Source organism: Danio rerio, chromosome 20 (assembly GCF_049306965.1).
Source record: "Danio rerio strain Tuebingen ecotype United States chromosome 20, GRCz12tu, whole genome shotgun sequence".
NCBI lineage: Eukaryota > Metazoa > Chordata > Actinopteri > Cypriniformes > Danionidae > Danio > Danio rerio.
Genome location: NC_133195.1, coordinates 20,037,261 through 20,053,238, shown reverse-complemented (window position 1 = coordinate 20,053,238; position 15,978 = coordinate 20,037,261).

The following is a 15,978-nucleotide window of genomic DNA, read 5'->3' as shown; positions in this document are numbered from 1 at the left end:
AAGAAACAGTTTGCTCTTTATCTTAAATCATTCATTCATTCATTTTCCTTCAGCTTAGTCCGTTTATTCATCAGGGGTCACCAAAGCAGAATAAACCGCCAACTTATCCAGCATATGTTTTGCACAGTGAATGCCATTCCAGCTGCAACCCAGCACTGGGAAACATCCATACAGCCTCATTTACACATAAACACTATGGCCAATTTTCATTAATTCATTCATTTTTCTTTTCAGATTAGCCCCTTTATTAATCAGGGGTCACCACAGCGGAATGAACCACCACCTTATCCAGCATATGTTTTATGCTGCAGATGCCCATCCAGCTGACACCCATCTCTGGGAAACACCCATATACACATTCACGCATTCACACACACACCACAGGCACCTAGCTTACCTAATTCATCTTTGCACTGTGGGGGAAACCAGAGCATCCAGAGGAAACCCACGCAAACACGGGGAGAACTTGCAAACTCCATGCAGAAATGCCAACAGGCCTAGCCGGTACTCGAACTAGTGACCTGCTTGCTGTGAGGTGACAGTACTAAACACTGAGCCAACATGTCGCTCTTTTATTAAATCATAATATTAATAATTAAATTAATATATAATATACATTTGACCACCCCTATAATAGGTAATACCATTGTGAATGCATGATCACACCCAACAGTCTATGTGGGGAAATATCCAATCAGTGTGCTGAAATCTACATATATCTACATATAGCCCAAACATCAAGTAAAATAACATGGACAATCTTTCATGGATCAATTTATAGGTGCAGAAATGCAAACGTGTTACTGTTTGATTTAATTCAAAATTAGGTACACTTTGAGACTCGCACATCTGGTCTACAGTATACACTCATAAAACATAGTTTTAACCTTAGTTTTGCTTTAAAAACTCTACTTACAATCTCAAATCAGCAACAATTCAGGCCCGTAGATGAAGATTTAGTTATCAGATATGCTAGTTTATCATGTCCTTTCTTAAAACAGGGTGATTCAGTTTTCTTTGATGATTGGTTTTAGGTTATTGATGTTGAAATGTAACGCTCTCACTCTTGTTTTGATTTTCTGGCTTCATTGGGCCTTCTCGGCCATGTCTTCTTTGTTCTATCTTAATCATGTTTTAACTTAATTTTATAAGTTCACCAATCTGTTTTAAGTCAGTTTAACATAATACAAGTTCAATGACCTCGTATGATTAATTTGATTTAACTTAAAAATTTAAGGCAACCAGGATTTGTTTACAGTGTAGTACATGCCTGTTGTAAAGATATGTGTTGTCTACACCTTTTTATTACCAATATTGAAGGTATTAAACATGGATTGCTCATTTTTACACACAGAACAAGTTAAAGCAAAAAATTACCCGATCTTTGAATTAATGGACACATAAATTGTAGGCTCCAACAGACGAGCAGTTCAATTTAGTGTCATTTTAGTTTGGCTACTATTAACAATAAAGTCAATCCAAATATTCATAACTAAATAAAAACATGTTACTCTTCATTTATATGTATAATCTTACGAGCTTAATTCCCTACATTGTACATATAGTTGTTTAAACCTGATTGGATAAACACAAATTAGTTTAGGTGAATAGTATATTATGAAAAAAAGTGTAGTGTTTATAGATTTTGGATACATAAACCTAAAGTAGGAGCCTCCAAAACAAAAACATGAACCATTAAAACAGCATAATATCAACACTTTATGGATTACAGTATATTGCATGAGTGAATTATCATTGCTACCACTGAGGCACACCAGTGCCAATGTATCTACAAACCTTCCTATACATTTTCCAGTCTTTAAGTGAAGCTCTCTTCAGTCTTTTTCAGTAATATTGAGATAATCAAACCCATGAGACAGAATCTCGCTTGGATGAGCGCTCTCTGTTCACTATGAGTCTCAAATCCCTTAAGCCTGATCCTAAATCAGATCCACCATCAGTTAGCTTAAGCATGGAAGAGGCAGCTTCTCTGATCCCAGATCAGCATCCAACTATGATAACCACTTCAAATCTCCACAATAAACACCTGACTGCCTGATAGAACAGGTCCGGATTGGAATCAAGTATTCACGGCTTACGGTCCTGCCAGTGAGATCTTGTCACCATGAGCAGCAGATGCATTACATTAATCAATGTTAATGAAAGCTCGCACTAATTGTAAGCACGCATGTATGCATGAGGGAAAGCAAGAGCACAAGAAAGTGCCTTGGTGAACATGTGACTGTTTGTGTATGCTTGAGTGTGTGTGTATCCGTGTGCAGCTGTTGTCTCATTGCTATGCAGTTGGCATCGGCCTCACTAAAATAGGAAGCAATTACACTGTGAACCTGCAGTTAAAGTTTGAGTGGCAGCTGATGTTTAATGCATGCGAGACAGAGCTGCGGGGTTAGAACCGTGCTCTTGGGATCCTGCGGTTCTCCTGCAGGACAAAACCCCAGCAGCTCCGCTTGGCCACAAGCACCCGGACGGATTCACAACTATTCAACTTAAGGTGATCCCCACTGACACAAGTCACACACTGACAATATGGGTGGAACTGCAGCGTTTTTTTAGGGATGATGATGGTAACATGGACTGTTATAGAAGCTTGTTTGTGCCAAAAAAATTAATTAATATATATATATATATATATATATATATATATATATATATATATATATATATATATATATATATATATATATATATATAGAATTTGAGTTGCTCAGGCTTACTTTATTTTTGCCATACAACTGCGAGTTGACAATTTTCTATAGTGTGAAAAGTCCCAATTAATAGAACACTCCATTTTTTTATTGTTAAACAGTTCTATTCATGAGCAAATTTAGGAAATTAAATGGAGCAGGAGTATTCCTTTAAGCAGAAAATGATGCAATTACAAAATGCTTTGTTTTATTTTATTTATTTGCTTACTTATTTCATTAATTATTTTATTTGCTTATTTATTTATTTATTTATTTATTTATTTATTTATTTATTTATTCATTTATTTATTTATTTGTTTGTTTGTTTGTTTGTCTGTTAATTTGTTTATTTATTTATTTATTTGTTTATTTGTTTATTTATTTATTTATTTGTTTGTTTGTTTGTTTGTCTGTTAATTTGTTTATTTATTTGTTAATTAATTAATTAATTTGCTTATTTGTTTTTTTATTTAGTTAAACCATTTGCTTATTTATTTATTCATATATTTATTTTATTTATTTAATTATTTTTTATTTAGATATAAGAAAATTCTTCTAATTTGCCATACATAATAGATGTTATTTTACATTTCTTTTCCCAGAAATACAGTAATGCACTCACACAAGCCGTGTGTCAGGGAACAGACCAGGAGAAATAACAGGTAAGATAACTCAACCTAGATTTATTACAACTGAAGGATATAAACAAAGTTCAGAAAACACACTCGCAATAACAAACCTGGGGGAAATATAACTGTAAGTCTTTGATATCTTCGCAAGAAACAGAAAACAAGGAAGCCAGGGGTGAACTAAAACTAAGATTAAGCTTCAACCTGAAAGAGCAGTTGGATTAATTTATCAGAGCAATAATATATTTGTCTCTTTTCCAGGTGAGACATGGACAGACAGACAGGCAGGTGGGAAGTCAAGTAAGGATGCCAGATAAGAGTAAAAAAAGGGCAGACTCAAGTGATGTGTCATTCATTAATGAAAGAGGCTATTCACCTTATTCTTTGTTTATGAGTGGGCACAGCCATTTGAATCTTTTTGGCTTGAAACTTTCAGTCTCATTCTTCACTTCCATTCAAGTTTAGACATATCTTGTTGCACTGCTTGATGTTGCAAACAGATTTTTTATTATATTATTCTACTTTGTCAATAACCATGCAAACACTTGTTTGTAGAGGAAGTAGTTTGTTGTTTATTATTCCTAGTCATTTCTCCCATAGGCAGCTGAATAGGAAGTTCTTAAACAATCCTAAAAACGAGTCCACTTCTGCATTGAAATAAGAGCAAATTCTTCATAGTGCTAAGCTGAATCATCCAATAGTATCTGAATTTAGCCTTTATAATGCAAGATGATATTGCAACTCTCAGCGATGCAATGTCAGACACAATGCAGTCTAAGAAGCTAGTGACATCACTGTGAGGGGTAGGATTATTGCTGGGGCCCATTAAAAAGCATTACATTCAATTCAATTCAATTCAACTGTTTATTGTCATGTGCACAGTAAGGAAACACGTCTCCCTGTACATTGAGATTCTTACTTTGCCGTCCACAGTGAAGTCATACACACAACATACACATCATACACAACATACACTTAAATACACATATATACACAGAAGTGAACGAAGATTGAATGTAAAATATAAGTATATAAATATCTATAAAAGTAAACAATATGTAAACCTGATTTGAGTAATGAAACAGATGTAAACAGTGTACAGTGTTTTTTGTTTTGTTTTTTTTAACAAAAAACACTGCATTACATGCAGCACGGATTGCATTTGCACCAAGTCTGCATCCACACCCCTCTTGAATCATCACTAACAAGTAAGGGCTGGACTTGCAGAAAACACCTAATCACATTAGAGGCCAGACTAGAACCATATCACATGAGAGGGTCATACGTTTATGTAAAAAAAAGAAGGCGGCCACAGCGCTCCGAATATTGTGTGTGTACTGGTACAGGACAGGTAAAAATGACATACAGGAGAATTACCTCAGTCCATTTAAGCTGAGGAATCTGTTATTTCTGATTACCAAACTGCACTAGTGCCCTAATGTACATTTTCAACTTTTTTATTTATTTATTTATTTATTTATTTTTACTGTAGTACAGTAGTATATATATATATATATATATATATATATATATATATATATATATATATATATATAATTTTTTTTTTTTTTTTAATAAAAATGGCTTACCAACACACAAACCAGAACCACAAGCACAAAATAACTCGAACACTAAACTAAAATTACAATAAAACAAAAATTACAACAGGATTGTGCATAAATCAACTCCCACAAGTTTATATTAAATTAGTTTCAGTTCAGTTTTTTCCTTCTTTTATTAAAACAACAAACAAAATATTCTTCTTCAAATTGTCACTACATTTTTTAAAAACTGTTTAAACTATTAATTGTCCAGTTTCAGGTTCCTTTGTGTGTTTTAATTTTGATTTCAGTCACGTTTTTAATGTGTGTGAAATATAATGCATGCATTAGAGCAGAAAATAAGAAAAAACACATTATTTATTCATTTTTCTTGTGCTTTTCTGTGCTCAATTCACCTGTACTGCATCTCTTTGAATTGTGGGGGAAACCGAAGCACCCAACAGGGGGAGAACATGCAAACTCCACAAAGAAATGTCAACTGGCACAGCCGGGACTCGAACCAGCGACCTTCTTTCTATGAGGCGACAGTGCTAACCTCTAAGCCACAGGGAAATCACAGTCAAAAGCCAGGCTAATATTCATATAAATGATCTACTTGTTAAAATACTAAATCAGAAGCATAACACTACGCCAAACTGCCTGTCTGCATTTTATTATTTTTTAATAATATACTTTAAAAGAGACTTCTTAAATATAATATTTTAATTATAGAAAAAATTAAATATTAAATGTTGTTCAATTAGGGTGTACAGCGCACATGCAGGCTCAAAATAACAGATCTGCTTTTCTGAAAAGACATCACGAATGGGATGTCTATTGTTTAAATATACGAATGCAGACCTCTACTTTGCTATAACCAAAATATTTGTATGATCATACCCAACGATAACACCCACATAAAGCACTTAGAGGCAATTTTATATGTATTGAAGCAGCAGAAGGGCACATGGTGCTCAGTTCTAGCAGCTAAAATCATGTTGTGGAACAAGGTGCTTACCAGAGCTGAAGAGAGACAGTGACCTAGGTGGCTGGGACCCCTGGGACCCCTCCTGTGGTGCCGTTGCTGACTGCGCTTTAAAAACTATGACTTCTGCTGCTAAGAAACATGAAAATGTGAAAAGGGTCTATTGGGAAAAGCAGGACACATAGAGAAACCAGACATGACTGCAGACAGCAAGGGAGTGGATGGTGAGGTTAATGAGTTCATCTTTAACAGGTGTGCTGTTTGGGAAAAGGTTAAAATTGTAGATACAGGGGAATGATGGGTAATGGAGTTCCTAAGGAAGGCTAGTGACAGAGATGGTGACTGACTGGAACTGTGACATTGTGAAGTGATATATCGTAACATTGTAACTTTTTTAAATTATGCAAACTGGTTCAATAAGATGCTTTTAAAAGCCTAATTCCCAGCTTTTGCAGAATTATTTTGGAATCACAATTGTAAAGTAGATCAACTTTATTTATTTATTTATTTATTTATTTATTTATTTATTTATTTATTTATTTGTCTGTTTTTGGTAGAGCTTTATTTTTTGACACAATTTTATTTTCAATATTATTTTAATTACCTTGTTAGAGTTTTTATTTTAAACTTAATTTTATTTTTTTTTTCCATTTCAAGTTTTATTTATTAATGTTTATTTTACTTCAAAAGCTCTGAGATGGGCTCTTGTTTTATATATAAAATCCATAAAAGCATATTACAAATGTAAAAAAGATTAAATAAATAAATAAATATATAAATAAATAAATAAATAAATAAAAAAAAAAATAAATAAATAAATAAATAAATAAATACATAAATAATAACAACAACAACAAGGTGTGTAATCATTGTGGGCTATTATGCTATATTATTTAACAAAACCAACAGATGTCTTGATCATGATGGTAATAATTTTAAATGTTTATTCCTAAGACCGTTTAATATAGTTTAAAATGACCTAAACATGGTAAAATTGTGTTTGGCATGCATAAATATAGCAGATATATGCTTTTTCAGCCCAAACACACATGTCCTAGATTACAAAGTGACCTGTCCCAGATGATCAAATTCAGGCAAAATTTTATTTGACTTTTTTTTTTTTTTGCCACAAAAATACTAATAGGTGTGGCATGGCTTTTCTGGGTATAATATATTAACAATATATTGTTCTTATGTGGAAAACATCTTAAGGATTTTAGATAAGTCTAATATGTTGTTCTGACTGGTTACATGGACATTAAACTAGAGTTGAAGTCAAAACTGCAAAAAGTGTCCCAGATTAAATGAATTCACACTACATATGCATCTAACTTTCTAAATAATATAATTTCACATTGTTAAATTGTGGTTTCTCAGCCTTGTTTCTCCTTCTTTTTCCTTATAACAATTTTTCCCTGATGTTGGTTTGCTAACCCAATCTACAGTTGAGAAGTCAGAGTCAGAATTATTAGCCCTCCTGAATTATTAGCCCCCCTGTTCATTTTTTCCCCAATTTTTGTTTAACAGAGAAAAGATTTTTTTTCGACACGTTTCTAGACATAATAGTTTTAATAACTAATTTCTAAAAATTATTATTTTATCTTTGCCGTGATGAGAGTAAATAATATTTTACTAGATATTTTTTAAGACAATTGTATACAGCTTAAAGTGACATTTAAAGGCTTAACTAGGTTAATTAGGTTAACTAGGCAGGCTAGGGTATTTAGACAAATGATTGTACAGTATAATGCTGGTTTGTTCTGTAGACTATTAAAAATATATAGCTTAAAGGGGCTAATAATTTTGACCTTAAAAACTGCTTTTATTCTAGCTGAAATAAAACAATTAGGAAAGAATTAAAAAGAATTAAAAAGAATTAAGAAAAATATATATATATAATATAATAATTTCTTTGTGCTGTTAAACATCATTTGGGAAATATTTTAAATAGAAAAAAAAAATCCAAAGGGGGGCTAACAATTCTGACTTTAACTGCATGTAGTAGTTAGTTGTAGATGATTGCATTCGGCACTACTTCATTAGCTTCATATCTAAAACAACCTTACAATATTCACTTTTAATGGACTAAATTGAATCATCTAAATAAACTAAATGTCACTATTGTCATTGCAGAAGTGCATCAAAACTGAAAAAAATATCCTTTTTTATTACTAAAGAAGACCTTTACTGCTATTTGCCTGTACTATGCAGTGAAGCTACTTTTAGACAATCTGTATTTTCTAAAGCAGCATATAATTAAATGTGACTTAAAGATGGCAACGCATGCAGGGAAGAATCAGTTAGACACTGCAGCCAAGAGCAATATTAAATAATGAACTGTTATAGCGAATAGACGCATGTAGTGCATCGGGAAAAGCCATTTGCTTGCTTCTCTCATGCATGAGTGAACTGCTGTTTCCTATCAACCCTAAAAGTGTGTGTGTGTTTTTCTATTTGCTAGTATTTTGTGACGATCTGTGCACTTCTCTTTAACTCCTCTAAAGAGAAGGGCACAAAGAGGACAGGTTAAAAGCTTATATTTATGTAAACAAGACCTTTCATCAGAGGACACATGCATGCGAGAAAAGGTTTTTATATAAAAAAAAAAAAAATACAGTTCAGGTTTTAAAATACGAGGGAGTCACACACCTGTGACCACACATCAATTCAGTGCTGCAGAATATCAGTGTGATTCCAGGTTAGGGTAATGAACTAGATGAAAGCTGGGCGGTGTGATGGTAAATAGTGTGTCAACTGGATTTTGCAGCATCATTTATATATATTTGTTGCAATTGTCATGGTATTGATGCAAAATTACAGAGCAGAATGAGTCTGAAAACTCTCATTCTACAAGGTGTTTGCCATTATTTCAGTGGAGATCAAAATTAAAGGACGATTTATGAACACTTGATTGCTTTTGTTATTTATCTGATGAAGTAAATACATAGTAGACACAAGTCCACAGCTTTTTAAGAGAGAAGTTTAATGTACACTCAAAAAATGATTACTGCTGCTTGTTTAAACTAAAAATGAGCTAAAACAATAACAATTCTTGTCATTTCTTTGACAAATTTATTTGATTTATGTTCAGTTCACTTAAATTTGTAAACCACTAGGTTAACCGAACCATTATGTGTTGGGACAACATAAAGTAATTGTGTTGGTCTAACTACCTGGTTAGGGTTTGTTGTTCCCAGCATGCTTTTTTTTTTGCATGGAATTGAATTAAGAAAGGGGGATGTTGAAAATAAAAGTCATTTTAGGTTTAAGGTTAATAGTAAGACTTGTTAGAGTTTAATCTTTACTTTAGTTTGAAGATTTAGAAGATTTTCATGTAAAGCTTTGAGCTTTGAGAATATCATTTTAGCTGAAGCACCCATACTTTGGATTTTGGCAGTTTAATTAGCAAAAATGCAGATTGTTGCTTTGCACAGTGAGCAGTAAGCAGTAACTGTCCAAAAATGGATTCTGAGATCAGTCTCAATCAACTATGTTACTGATGAAACATGAGGATCAATTTAAATAAAACGAAGATACATTGAAATGAATGACACATCTTAAACAAACATGATATTATCAAAGCTTTGAGTGTGAGCTAATTAAAAATACAAATGTATCGAAACTTAATTAGATAAAATCATGTTGGAACAACTCAATTGCATTTAATTGTGTAAATAGTTTTTTTTTTTTTTTTTTTTTTGTGGGTGCCAAACAAAGTAATTGGATAGTATTCCTGCCCTATTATATTGAGTTCATCCAATGAGTTCATTTTGGAGATGTCTGAAATGTGTTCTTTTTCGTTTATGATACTTTATGTTCATTGGGTTTTCATTTGTTTTTAATATTTCTTGTAGATTCAGTTTAATCTGATACATGTACGAATGGTGAAAGATAAGTAGATGAGTGTGCAAAATAAATAAAAATGACAAAATCAGGGATGCTTCAATCAGGATTTTTGCAGCCGATACAGAGTACCGATTCCTTGTCATGGTGATCGGCCAATACAGAATATCGATTCTGATGCTTTAAGCTTTGTAATGCATAAAATATATTTTCCCTCTAAGTATGATACTTAAGTGGAGATCTCTCCTTACCTAAGAGTATAAATTAAGACACGTCTCTTATCACTAGACCCACACGAAATCTGCCCATTCTAGTCTATTTACTTACTTGTGTAAATGAGTGTAATTATATTTATTCAGTTTTGAAATAATGTTATATTTATTTATAATTTTATATATCAATAATTTTAAAGTAATATTATTGACTTATAGTAAAATGGTCATATGATTTATTTACAATAAAGTTGAGTCTTTTTGTAGATGTATTACGTGAGAGACTTGCTTTGTTTATCAAATAAGTGGATCTAATTGCATTTGCATTGTAAACATTAAATAAAAGTTAAAAAGGTGTTATTTTTGATTTCATACATTAAGTTTAGAGTGATACTCCCAAAATCATTCCACATGAATCCACAGATTTTGTCTTGGCTTACTTATAACCATTCAGGTGTGAACATGTTATGGCCTGAAGCAGCTTTACAGTATATAGATATCACAGAAAAAAAAGAAGAAAAAAAAAACATTAATTGGTCAGAAAAATAACCAGCAAAGAAATTTTGAAACATCATGTCTGAATCAAGAAAAAAATTGGAGTGCATATTTCATGCATAAGAAGAACCTATAAATCCATTACTTCTTGACTAAAAGGAAATCGGCTGTTTATTGTAATAAATAAAGTAAACATGCAATATTGTCAAAAACACAGAACTTCTTATATGTAAAAAGGCCTAAATCATGCAATGACATTCAAATATTTTGCTCATGTCCAACTAACACAAATACTTATGATCAGTTCATGAGATCAGCCAGATCAGAGTCACTAAATGTGATTACAGGCCGATAACAGTCTCCGGCCGATCGATCGGAGCATCCCTAGACAGAATGTTTTTGAGTTGATATTAAAAATAATTTATCTTTTACTGTTACTGTCAGGGATTGATGTTCAAATACAAGGATCAAATTAAATGTCTTTTAAAATATATCACAAAAATCAATAATGCAATAATGCAATCAATAATATTTTATTTTATTTTTTCAGCATGGATGTAATAAATATATCAAAAACATCATTAAAAAATTTTATTGAAAACATACTGTAATGTTACAAAAAAATATGCATTTAAAAAAAATGCTGCTTCTTAGCACTTTCTACTTATCACATGTCAGGGTAAAAATATGGTATCATGGTTTTACCAGTAATATTCCAAATTATAGAGTACTGGGTTTTGGCTGAAAGTGCACCCGCTGCATAAAACATTTGCTAGAATAGTTGGCGGTTCATTCTGCTGTTGCAACTCTGATGAAATAAAATTTAAAAAATAACATAAAATAATAATAAAATAAAAAATGTAGCTTTCTAAATGTATTTATTCATGTCATTTGTTATTTGTTTACTTAAATGTATGTTCTTCCTCAAAAAAAAAAACATTTATATATAGCATTTGAGAGTAAAACAAGAACAACAACAAAAACATACAGACAATACAACAGTAATACCTGTGACTCCTGACAATACACTGTCAAAAAAATCCTGTCGAATCTACAGTAACTTACTAGCAGCTCTTCGCCTGTCACAGAAAAAATACTGTATTTACATTCACAACATCATTTGTCACTGTATATGTATTTACAAAATTGTATGTATACCCTTGCTGTAAAATATACAGTAATTCTCACAATGCAACCTTAAAATACAGTAACATACTGCATAACTGTCCTACAGTACAATACACTTCATATTACACTTAAATACTGTGTAATTTACAAAACTGTTAACAGTGTACACACTAAGTCATATGGAGCAAAATGATCAGTCAGCTTCTGAACATTATTTATAACATTATTGCCTTTCATTCACAGCAGTCTGTAACCCACGTTCCTTGACACATAATGAAGGCTGAGTTAATTAACAGCATACCTTCAAGTCTATCCCTTTAAAAGGGCTTCAGTAGGAAAGCGACTGCACAGTTTCTCACTGCCAACAACTTTAAACTCCGACAAGACATCTCCATTGCTATTTCTCCACCATCAAGCTGTTCATAATATTGTCAAACTGCTTTCTCTGTTTGCTGGATCACTGGCAAATCTGAGAGCTCTTTTGGTGGGCGGCAGCGTCGTGGAGTTCAAACAGGAAGTCAGCGTGGCGTACAGAAACCCAGGAAGTGCCGAGGCTCATCAGGAGGTTTATGATGACAGACAGGCATTATTATTATTTCAATCTGAGATATACTCTTCCATATTCTCCGCGTGACAGCCCATCATAACGCAGATGGACTATCTCTGGCCTCAAACAGAGGATGATCTACGGAAACCATGGTAACCAGATGAGTGAGCGATTTGACGAGTGAAATAAATGGGCCTCTCCTGGAGCCGATGAAGCGTGGAGCAAAGAAAAAAAAACAAGAAAAAGAAAAGAAGGGAAGAACCATTTCAGGGCGAAGACTGTCCGTAAACTTACTTTTAACCTCTTTTAAAGATGGCTTATGAAAAATGAAGAATACCTCAGCTTCGTTGTCACTCCATGTCAGGATCCATTGTCATCTTGGGAGGGATTTGGGAAAGTATGCGCTCTTTTTTTTCTTTTTCAGGACTAATCTCTATTTGTGAGGATTTGTGGCACTTAAGTCATTCTGAAAAGCTCATTTTTGAGGGTTTATGTGAGGGGGAGTGCTTAGGATATGCACTCCATAGTCTAGGTAATGGGCTAATAATTAATGTTTGATATAATAATTGAATATGATCCGTTCCCAGCTGTGCTGCTTTATACAGAATGGCATAATTACCATCCAGAGAGCCTTGGGGCGGCTTGTGCTTATTTAGAGTGAAAGCAGTTCTGTTTGCATGTTAAAAGTGAAGATTAGGCCACGCTTCTATCCCAGCACTGTTGGCGAGAGCGTGTTTGTTTTCTTAAAATTTGCGAATATTCCTGTTAAAATGAGAGGACTGTAAAGCGAGAGTGCTTACTGTATGTGAGCTATTTTCAAGCCCACATTCTCGTCTTTGGGTTAAGTCCAGATGTGGAGGATTTGTTCAGATCAGGGGAATGACATGACCAGAGGGTGATTCTAGACTGTTTGGAGCGCTCTGTTACAGATTTTAAAGATGAACGATAGAAAAAAAAAAAAAAAAAACAGGGCTTCATAATTTATTCAGCGCCTCCTTGGATAGGACGCATGTTCTTACGTGCCAAAAGCAATTACATGCTCGGAGTAAATTCCTATGAGAAGCACATTTAAGAGAAGCACACAGCATGTTGCTAAAAAATAGCTGGAGCCTTTGAGTTAGAAAACTTACTCCTTTCTTTTAATCTTCTCCAATCGATCTCGGTGCCAAAAGTTACTCACCACATCATATGTAAATGCAATTAATGTTTCAAAGCCAACGGAATTAGCTACAGTAGGATCCACCGGAGTCGTTTTTTCTTTTCGCGCATTCTTGATCTTAGGCACTTTGCTCAAACACTTCCATCTGGAAGCAGAAGGGCGAGGTGAAATGGGTGCATTTGGGCTGTAGAGCGAGTGTGTTTAGAGAGCGTCTGGCTGTGTGACTTTCAGCTGTCCACTCAGACACCATTTCAAGTGAGGCAGGAATGTAAACACAGCAGAACGCCTCTAAATCACTGACTCTTAATGGACTCTCGGGGCTCGGATGCTCTGGTGTGTGTTTGTGTGGGTTTGTGTGAGTTAAAACACAATCAAACAGTCAGATGTAGGGGATGATATGTGAAACACAGGCACACTTAGCGGTAGGCAGTAGTTGGGAGGACTAACTCGCAGTATTGGATAATGTACTCTTAAACAAAACAGCTTGAGTAAATGTTATGGGAATGTTAGCAAAATGTTAGTGGATAGTTAAAGTCCTCATACACTCATATAAAGTGGAAAAAAAAAAATATATATATATATATGCTGTTTGGTGACATATTGATGCCACACATGCTGCTGAACGACACAATTAGATAAATACTGACTGTTTTACGCTGTAAATACTTACTTCCAGGGGGGGTTTTATATCAAAGTGGATATTTAGACACACTAAATTGGTGTTTAATAACATCTAAATTTTATGATGTGGGTCATTAGCCCAACGCTCAACCCCCAACCTGGAGGACCAGGACATACACACATACCTTACAGATAATTTTGCTTACCCAATTCACCTATAGCGCATGTCTCTGGACTTGTGGGGAAAAATGGAGCACCCGGAGGAAATGCCAACTGACCCAGCCGAGACTTAAACCAGTGACCTTTTTATTGTGAGGCAACAGCACTACCCACTGCATCACTGTGTCACCCATATACTGCAAATGTAATTGTAAAATTTATGATTAAAAAAGACATTCAGGATATTACTGTTAAAATACAGCATAAACCATATAAGTAATTTCTATGGTAACTACTTTATCTCATTAATGAAAAGTGTAAAAAGATCAGTGTTTTGAAATAGCAACATCTTCACATTGTATTTTTGTTACACAAACAAAAAACAACCATATAAGCAGGTGGTGATGAGAAAGATATATAATGAACTAAAGTTCATCCCAAACAGAGAGAAGAGAAACATACTAATAAATAAGAGGAGCTTCGTGTCATTCACACAAAATTGCACTACTGGTTGCCTTGGCTGAATCAAATTAACCTTATGAGTCATTTAAACTTAAATTTTATTAAACAAATTTAAAACATCTTGCGTAACTCATACAATTTGTAACAAATTTACAGTAACACAATGCAAAAGCTGTAACATGATTAACTTAGCTTAATATGCTACAATCAACTACAAACATATGTTGTAATGGCTTATTGATCATGTTTTTTACAATGCAGGAACACAAAAAACTCCAGGAATGCAAAAAACACTATTTATCAACATTAGACGTAATATAAAACAAAATTGTAGTAAAAAAGAACCATAATAATGTAAAAAACTAAACATAAAATGTTAAGTCTAGGGAATTCTGAGAAAGTCAGTTTATGGTTATTCACCATATATATATTAAGGAAACATACCTGTAAATCAGGTTACAGATTTGTACATTTTTACAAATCATTGCATTTTTTTTTTTTTTTTTTTGTGTATGATGTTGTGGAAATAAACTAAACTGCAAAATGGCAGCAGTGAGAAAACAGTGGACAGTTAAGAAAGCATCTGATCATAGCAATGTGCATAAGATTAGACGAGCTACTGTATGCTATTAAGCACTCTAGTCAAGTCAGTTCAGTTATTTATATAGCACTTTAAATAGTATTGCTTAGAAAAAAAACAGATTGACAGTACTAAACAATTGAAACCTTTCAAATGAAAAATAAATCATTGCAATCCTAACTAAAATATAAATACTGTACAGTTTAAACATTGCTAAATACTATTGAAATGTATCATATTATATTGTTAAATTATAATGTTGCTGTTTTATCCAATTTTATATTATATTTTGACACTCCTGTTAATCTGCAATGTTTAAACTTTGTAATCTTATCTAAAACGTAAAATTACTGTAAAGATTTATTGTTCATTTGACACCGAGCCTTTAATTATGATGTATTAGGGATTTTTTAAGGATAAATAGGCGACCCAGTGGCGCTGGTTCAAGCCTCAGCAGGGTCAGTAGGCTATTCTGTGTGGGTAGGCTAAGGCAGGGGTTTTCAAACTGGGGGCCGTGGCCCCCTTGGGGGTAATCAATGGGCCCACATGGATGAATTTTGTGTCCCGCATCATTCTGAAGGTTAATGTATTTCTTTATTATAATTTGATTTCAAAAGTACTGCAAAAATTAAGCTTTATGCTTATGTCATTTAAATGCAGTTGACATCTTCGTGACACAGGAAAAGAAGCGCACCGCCGTGCCTCTGTGCACGGGGACTTTTATTGAATAAGAGCTTCTGGGCATGCACTTCCTGTGATTTTTGGCGCTTGTCTCCTGCACCTGACAGCGTTTACCTTTCACTTACGCTTATCTCTTTTACGCTTAAACAACTAAATGAATGCTCAGGTCTATTTAACTGACAATATTTCAGTTAAAATACATGATCAATAAGAACATTATCGGTGGCTGAA